The sequence below is a fragment of the Rhinoraja longicauda genome, chromosome 31 (genome assembly GCF_053455715.1).
Source record: "Rhinoraja longicauda isolate Sanriku21f chromosome 31, sRhiLon1.1, whole genome shotgun sequence".
NCBI lineage: Eukaryota > Metazoa > Chordata > Chondrichthyes > Rajiformes > Arhynchobatidae > Rhinoraja > Rhinoraja longicauda.
In genome coordinates, this window is record NC_135983.1 from 22,704,355 (window position 1) to 22,713,034 (window position 8,680).

At 52.4% G+C, this 8,680-nt stretch overlaps 1 protein-coding gene across 2 annotated transcripts in view; it reads right to left on the reverse strand.

The window, feature by feature from the left end:
• Positions 1–1,127: 1,127 nt before the first annotated feature.
• Positions 1,128–8,680, reverse strand: part of LOC144608321 (MFS-type efflux pump MSMEG_3705-like) — a 51,811-nt gene continuing 44,258 nt past the window's right edge. For both annotated transcript variants that reach the window (XM_078425962.1, XM_078425961.1), the window contains exon 10: positions 1,128–1,227. The gene's annotated coding sequence lies outside the window, so the exon portion shown is untranslated. The remainder of the gene's footprint in view (positions 1,228–8,680) is intronic.

Here is an 8,680-nt window from a genome sequence, read left to right on the forward strand (position 1 = left end):
TGTGGGTAGAGACCCTTCTTCAGACTGATAGTCAGGGGAGAGGTGAATCTAGAGGTATGGGAAGGTACGGAACAGAGCAGAGCCTGCACCGATGATGCAGGAACGGTGGAGCCCACAATGGTCCATTGTTGACTGGGGATGAGGTGATAACGAAGGAATGCAAACAGTGAAATTAGCAAGAGGATTAGGGTGGGGGAGGGTGGGTTACTTGAAGTTAGGGAAATTAATATTCATGCTGCTGGATTGTAAACTGCCCAAGCGAAATATGAGGTGCTGTTCCTCCAATTTTACAAGCTGACTGGCTTGTACTCCGGGAGAGACTGGGGATGGGTCAATCAGTTAACAGGCCAGGATTTGATCAGCATAAATCTTTTTACTCATACTGGCAGGGATAGGATATGAGCCTGGTGCCTGTTGGCTCAATGATAAACTCAGGCCTGTTCATCCTGAAACCCACCCCTGACTTGGGGTTCAGCCACCAGGGACCAGGCATATTCCCCATCCCCGATGACTTGATTAAAAGGATTCCCAGTTTCCATCCCTGCCTCGCACTCTCCCTCTGTCCAGTCTTTCCCATTCATCCTCTCCCTGTCTCCGTTCTTTCTTTTTCCCATTCATTTGTTCCTTCTCCGTGGATGGTCACCTTGTCGTGGTGGAGAAGCTCGTGCGGTCCTGAGATCCTGAGAGCGATGCCCTCTGGAGCCACGCTCCTGGTAGGGTCACCCATGGTGGTAAGGTCGAGGGGGAGTCCCCTGACAGCGAGTGATCCAACCAAGACCTCAACGGTGGAACAGGCGGAGGGAGGATGATGGCTGACTTTAGTGGAGCGTCACGACGGCTGGGAAGGCGGATGGATGAAGGCTGCAGCAGAAAAGGTTTCCCAGGTCGTCTTGGACTCCGTGCCTCTGGACCCTGACCCAGATCTGTCAAGGACCGTGTGGTGGCTGTCTGTGCACCAGTCTCCCCACGTTAAACAAAGTCACGCACGGGTGTCCGACCCTATGGAGAGGACAGTCATACTCGCTTCCAGTGACCGCCGATGATGATGATGATTCCTTTTATCCCATTCTTGTGCCGTTCTCTCTCTCTCTCTCTCTCTCTCTCTCCTTCTCTCTCTCTCTCTCTGTCCTCCTCTCGCCTCCTTCTCTCTCGGGTGTCCACCACTTTGTGTAATCTCCTTCGTTCCTGGTTCTTCATGTTGCGTTGTTGCAGGTTTCAAATCCACACCTTATTAAAGTTTGCAAAAAGTAAGCACAAAGTGCTGGAGCAACTCAGTGAAGCAGGCAGCATCCCTGAAGGAATTAGATCGGTGATGTTTCAAGGGTCTCCAGAGAAGCTCCCTGACCCTCTGAGTTGCTCCAACACTTTACATTTTTTTTGTACACCAGCATCTGCAGTTCCTTGCTCCTCCTTACCGTTTACACATTATCATCAGCGATCACTCGATGCCAAGTATGCTTGTCCTCCACATGCGTTCTCTGTGGGTCGTGAGAAGGCCGAGGGGGCTGATCCTGGAGCCAAACCCCTTACTGCAGTGAGGGTATGAAGTCCTTGGCTCCAGCGTGGAAACAGGCCCTTCGGCCCACTGAGTCCGCGCTGACCAGCGATCACCCCGTACACGAGCACCATCTTACACACTTGGGATGTTCTACCGATGTTCTACCGAACCCAATTAACCTACAAACCTGTATGTCTTTGGAATGTGGGGGGAAACCGGAGCTCCCAGAGAGAACCCACGAGGTCGCACAGGGGGAACGTACAAACTCCGTACGGACCACACCCGCTGTCAGGGTGGAACCGGGGTCTCTGGCAGCAACCCTACCGCTGCGCCACTGTGCCGCCCTGAGATTTCCTGTCTCAGATCCCACTTCTCCCCAACCTCCATCCGCAAATGGGGAAAGCATTGTGCACCTTTCACACAGAGAGATGTGAACCTGTGGATTTCTCCGCCACAGAAGGCCGTGGAGGCCAATTCACTGGATGTATTCAAGAGAGAGTTAGATTTAGTTCTTAGAGCTAACGGAATCAAGGGGGTATGGGGAGAAGGCAGGAACAGGGTACTGATTCTGGATGATCAGCCATGATCATATTGAATGGCGGTGCTGGCTCCAAGGGCCGAATGGCCTACTCCTGCACCTATTTTCTACGTTACTCTGTTTCCATTTGCCTTCATTTCAGACGATGGAGACGCGGGGTGGGCAGGGGGACCCAGACGCTCAGCTTCACGACTGTGGGTCAGATGTGACGTTGCAGGTATGTTGCGGGGAGCTGCCAGCGTGGGCTGAATCTGTGGGGGATTGCCAAGGGCACCTTCCTTGCCAAGGAGAAGTCTCTCCCAGGCCACCCAGGTTTGAATCAAGCGTTTATGCGCAAGTTTTTAAGTCACCAAAAAAAAAAAAAAAAAGTACTTCAGCACAAACAAGGCCACTCCCAGCAGACCAATGAAACTTGTAACTAGTACAGAAACGGATCCAAAACACACAGAATGGCAGGAACTGCCAGAGGACATAAACCAGAAAGTAACCTTTACCGAGAGAGAGCGAGAGAGAGAGACGACAAGTATCTTTCACCACATCCCCAAGTACGTTCATGTATGGTCAAAGTTGTAATAGACTCGAGGCTTTAGAGACACAGCGTGTAAAAAGGCCTTTCGGCCCATCGAGTTGCTGCCGACCAGCGATCATCCCGTACACGAACACTCCCCTACTCCATAGGCGGCAATTTATACAAATTTTTACCAGCCAATTAGCCTACAAACCTGCACGGCTTTGGAGTGTGGGTAGAGTTGCCAACTTCCTCACTCCCAAATACGGGACAAGGTGAGATCACCGCCCCCCGCTCCCCACGTGACCTCACCCAGCCAGCGGCCGCCATTGGTGGAGCGGGAGCACGTGGCCGCTGGCTGGGTGAGGTCACGTAGGGCGCGGGGAGGTGACGTCGCCCTTTGTCCCTTATTTGGGAGGGAGGAAGTTGGCAACCCTACTAACACGGGACAAGGGCGGTCCCGTACGAGGACAAACTCATTTAGCCCAAAATACGGGATGTCCCGGCTAATACGGAACAGTTGGCAACCCTAAGTGTGGGAGGAAACTGAAGCACTCAGAGCAAACCCACACCGGTCACGGGGAGAACGTACAAACTCCTTACAAACAGCTCTCATAGTCAGGATCAAACCAGGGTCTCTGGTGCTGTAAGGCAGCAACTCTACCGCTGCACCACTGTGCCGCCTTTAAAGGAAAAAACAACACATTTTTCTTCAAGTGACTCCATTTCATGACGTTGTCTACCCGACACGCACTCCAGGAGGGACGCCTGGTAGACGCCAGGAACCACAGATTCGGAAGTCTTGTGTAGAACACAAGGTGCTGGAGTAACTCAGCGGGTCAGGCACCATCTCTGGAGGACATGGATAGGCGACGTTTCAGATCGGGACCTTTCTTCAGGCCCTGTGAGTTTGGTCCCGACCCAAAACATCGCGTCTCCATGTCCACCAGAGATGCTGCCTGACCCACTGAGTCACTCCAGCACCTTGTGTTGTAAGCAGGGATCTCTGCCGCTGATGAGCGGAAAGGGTTACTCAAACTCCAAGGTTGCCGAGAGTGATTTTTGTGGTCAGTAATATAAAAAAAAGTTTTTTGTCGCTTTTCCAAACTAGAGATTATTATTCTGATTTTAAATTCCACAGCTCTCAGAGTGTGGTTTGAATTCAGGCCTCTACATCACTGGCCCGCTGCCACACTACCATGTCTATTTTAGTTCCCTCTCCTTGCCTCCACCCACCTCATAAGGTATCTGAAGTGAAATCCTCCATTCTTCCACAAGAGTTTGTTCATCTTTCTCCATCGGCCTTGGGAAGGAGTGGTCTCTCAACGTGCCCCCAGTGTGTGGGTGGACTGGAAAGGGAAGTCCAGAGGACTGCGTCCAATTACACTGGCCTTCTTTGTGCTCTGCCTTTCCGTGGCTCCATTATCTGCAGTAAATATTGTTCCTTCATGTTTGTCTTTGGCCAGCGGGAACCCTGAACCAAACACATCACCTCGTCGTGTTTGCTCCGACAAGTGTGATCTCTGCCTCCCCTAATCTGTCGGGGCCCCGCTGATTAACGGGCGGACATAAAATGCTGGATTAACTCGGCGGGTCAGGCAGCATCTCTGGAGAGAAGGAATGTGTGACGTTTCGGGTCGAGACCCTTCTTCAGACTGATGTCAGGGGAGGGGGTGGGACTCTACACCACCATCCCCCACCCAGAGGGTCTTAAAGTCCTCCGTTTCTTCCTAGACTGCCGAACCACCCAATTTCCATCGACCAATACTCTCCTCCGCCTAGCAGAGCTGGTCCTTACCCTCAACAACTTCTCCTACGATTCCTCCCACTTCCTCCAAACCCATGGCGTAGCGATGGGCACTCTGCCTGCCACTTTGTAGGGTACGTCAAACAATCCCTGTCTCGACCCGAAACCTTACCTATTTCTCTCCAAAGATGCTGCCTGACCCGCTGAGTTACTCCAGCATTTTGTGTCTACCTTCGATTTAAACCAGCATCTGCAGTTCTTTCCTACGGCCGACTGATTAACATTGGACCATCCATCCCTCTCGGCATGGAGTCTTGACTCAGACCTCCTGGTGTGGGGTCTGGACGCTGATATGATAGGCTTTGCTTTGTGGGCAAGCAAAGTCCCAGGTAAAGTTGTTGTTGGGGATTACGTTTATGGCCCCATGGTCAGGGAATAGGAAATGTGGTCAGGGTTTCCTGGTGTTGGTCACTTCCTGTGTGTGTGTGTGTGTGTGTGTGTGTGTGTGTGTGTGTGTGTGTGTGTGTGTGTGTGTGTGTGTGTGTGTGTGTGTGTGTGTGTGTGTGTGTGTGTGTGTGTGTGTGTGCGTGTGTGTGTGTGAGCATGTATGTATGCATGCGCGCGTGTGTGTGCGTGTGCCTGTGTGTGTGTGTGTGCATGTATGTGTGCATGCGCGTGTGTGTGTATGCGTGCGTGTGTTGTATGTGTGTTAGTGTGTGTAAGTGTGCGAATGTGTCAGTGCGTGAGTCTGTGAGAGTGTTAATGTGTGAGTGTGTTTGCATGTGAGAGTGAGTGTGAGAGTGAGGGAGTGTGAGAGTGACTGAGTGTGCGTTAGTGAGTGTGTATATTAGTGAGCGAGAGAGTGAGTGAGTGAGTGAGTGAGTGAGTGTGTGTTAGTGAGTGGTTGTTAGTGAGAGTGTAAGAGTGTGTTAGTGAGTGAGAGTGTGTTAGTGTGAGTGTTAGTGAGTGAGAGAGTGAGAGAGAGAGTGAGTGTGTGAACCTACAAGAGCACAGATAGAGCGTAAGGTGGGATAAGCTGAAAGGTTTATGTTTGTGCTGTTGAATTAAATAACACTGGAAACAGGGAGCCGTTTCCCAACCAATACAACTAACACAAGGCAGCACTGAATTACAAAACAGCAGTTTGTCCCCAACTCTTACCTTTCATTATTCCACGACCCAGGCCTCATGCGGAATCGGAAACCCCTTTTAAATTCATTTAAATCTGGTTCAGGATTTGTCCAAGAGCAATATTCTCGGGAGAGAGTTCAAAGGGCACTAGGAGGCCCCATTTCAACCTATAACCCTGTTGCCTGCAGGAAACTCCATGCAGCAAATCAGGCCAAGGGAATGTAGTGTGCTGTTGTCAAACTGATCCAGAACAATTCCACACCAACATTCATCAAACTGCCCAGCTCGATGAGAGCTTTAGCAAAACACTCGCTGTTCTCAATGCACAAAACAGGAGAGAGGGGCTCAGTGGAGAACAGGATGCTGTCTCACTGCTAATGACAAGCAACTTTAGACCAGCCAGTTCCCATGGGACCAATAGATTTTCATTCTATCGCGTTGAGGAAAAATGGAAAATAAACATCTTTTAAAATTATTGCACCGTGCACGTTTCTCACACAGCGAGAACCCCCCAAAGACAGATGGATTGTCGCCTGATGAAAGAGACATGAGAGACTGCCGATGCCGCAATCTGAAGCTAAATACACGCTGCTGGAGGAACTCAGCGGGTCAGGCAGCATCTGTGGAGGCAAAATGATGGTTGATTCCTTTAGGCCGAATCAGGGTCTATACACACATGTCGACTAGGGTTGCCAACATTTTGGGCTAAATTGGTTTGTCCCGTACGGGACCACCCTTGTCCCGTATTAGGCCCTGACGGCACTGTAGGCCCCGGACACTGTAGGCCCGGACACTGTAGGCCCGGACACTGTAGGCCCGGACACTGTAGGCCCGGACACTGTAGGCCCGGACACTGAAGGCCTGGACACTGTAGACAAGGACACCGTAGGCACAAACACTGTAGGCCCGGACACTTTAGGCACGGACACTTTAGGCCCGGACACTGTAGGCCCGGTCACTGTAGACCCGGACACTGTAGGCCCGGACACTTTAGGCACTGACACTGTAGGCCCGGACACTGTAGGCTCGGACACTGTAGACCTGGACACTGTAGGCTTGGACACTGTAGGCCCGGACACTGTAGACCCGGACACTGTAGGCCCGGACACTTTAGGCACTGACACTGTAGGCCCGGACACTGTAGGCCCGGACACAGTAGGCACGGACACTGTAGGCACGGACACTTTAGGCACGGACACTGTAGGCACAGACACTGTAGGCCTGGACACCATTCCATTGATAGTTTAGTTTAGTTTAGAGAATCAGCGTGGAAACAGGCACTTTGGCCCACCGGGTCCAAGCCAACCATCGATCACTCATTCGCACTTGTTCTAGGTTATCTCACTTTCTCCTTACAAACTAGGGGAAATTTACAGAGGCCGATTAACCTACAAACACACACGTTTTTTCGAAGGCAGGAGGTAACTGGAGCATCCGGAGGAAACCCATACGATCACAGGGAGAACGTGCAAACTCCGCGCAGACAGCACCCGAGGTCAGGATTGAACCTGGACCTCTGATGCTGTGAGGCAGCAGCTCTACCTGCGACGGCACTGTGTGCCTGCCGTCCCTCAGCACTGCCCCTCTGACAGTGCGGCACTCCCTCAGTACCAAAGATACTAGAGGAGCAAGATGGACCACTCGACCCTAAAAACCGTAGCACGTCACGGCGCCATTTTAGTCGGCAGAAACTTGCAGAAACTTTTAAAAAGAAAAATAACAAAAATCTGTGAATTGATAGATGAGATATATTCTGCATTTGAATGGTATCATCACACATACTGTTCCCCCAAAACACTGATTACACTGCGAGAGGCAGAGCGAACGGCGGGATTTGCCTACTAAAATGGCTCCTTTGCGTACAGTGTAGGCATTTCAACGGAGTGGTCCATCTTGTTCCTCTAGTATCTTTGTTCAGTACTGCCCCTCTGGCATTGCGGCACTGCCTCAGTACTGCCCCTCTGTGACAGTGCGGCACTCCCTCAATACCACCCTTCTGACAGTGCGGCACTCCCTCAGTACTGCCCCTCTGGCAGTGTTTCTCCAGCACTGAGCTGCTGTTGCTAGCTGCTGCACAGTGATATATTAGCTCTCTATTCCTGTTTTATAGGCAGATTTTATAGGTTATAAAGAGCGTGGATTGTTTCTGTGAGACCACCCCCCCCAACCCCCCCACCCCCCCCCCCAACCCCCCCACCCCCCCCCCCCCAACCCCCCACCCCCCACTGTTTCAGGGCTTGGTGTCTTGACTGGACCCCTCCCCCCTGGGTTCTTGGTGCAATGAAATGTGGCACAGACTGGGTTCTGCAAGGACAGGGTGGAGTCGTGCTTCCCCTTTCTCCCTCTGTCCTGGCGCCATTTCAAAACCACCGGAATGCACCACATATTGCTGACACGGGTCCTTCCAGTGAAGAAGCAGTGGTCTGATGCAACACAGCCAGCCGTCGGGCTCCAGGGTACAACAGCCCAGGAGATCGGACAAGGACGACGGAGTGTGACGGCTGAGGTTTTAAACCCAGGCCACCAGCAGTCCGGATGAGGAGACCTCAAGCCAAGGTTGCCAACTTCCGCACTCCCAAATAAGGGACAGAGGGTGACGTCACCGCGCCCGCGCCCCCACGTGACCTCACCCAGCCAGCGGCCACCTGCTCCCGCTCCACCAATGGCGGCCGCCATTGGTGGAGCGGGAGCGTGTGGCCGCTGGCTGGGTGAGGTCACGTGGGGGCGCGGGCGCGGTGACGTCACCCTCTGTCCCTTATTTGGGAGCGAGGAAGTTGGCAACCCCTACTAATACGGGACAAGTGCGGGACAAACTAATTTAGCCCGGAATATACGGGATGACCCGGCTAATACGGGACAGTTGGCAACCCTACCTCAAGCCTTCCCTGCAGTTGAACGTCCCACCTGAGCTCACGTCTGAAGAACAGCGGCACGGTGGCGCGGCGGGTAGAGCCACTACCTCACAGCGCCAGAGACCCGAGTTCCATCCTGACCCCAAATGCAACCATTGTGGAGTTTGCACGTTCACCCCATGATTCCATGTGCTCCGGTTTCATAAGTTCATATGTTTTCGGAACAGAATTAAGCCATTCGGCCCATCAAGTCTACTCCGCCATTCAATCATGGCTGATCTATCTCTCCCTCCTAACCCCATTCTCCTGCCTTCTCCTCATAACCCCTGACACCCGTACTAATCAAGAATCTCTCTGTGTCTGCGGTGCTGGCTCAAAGGGCCGAATGGCCTACTCCTGCACCTGT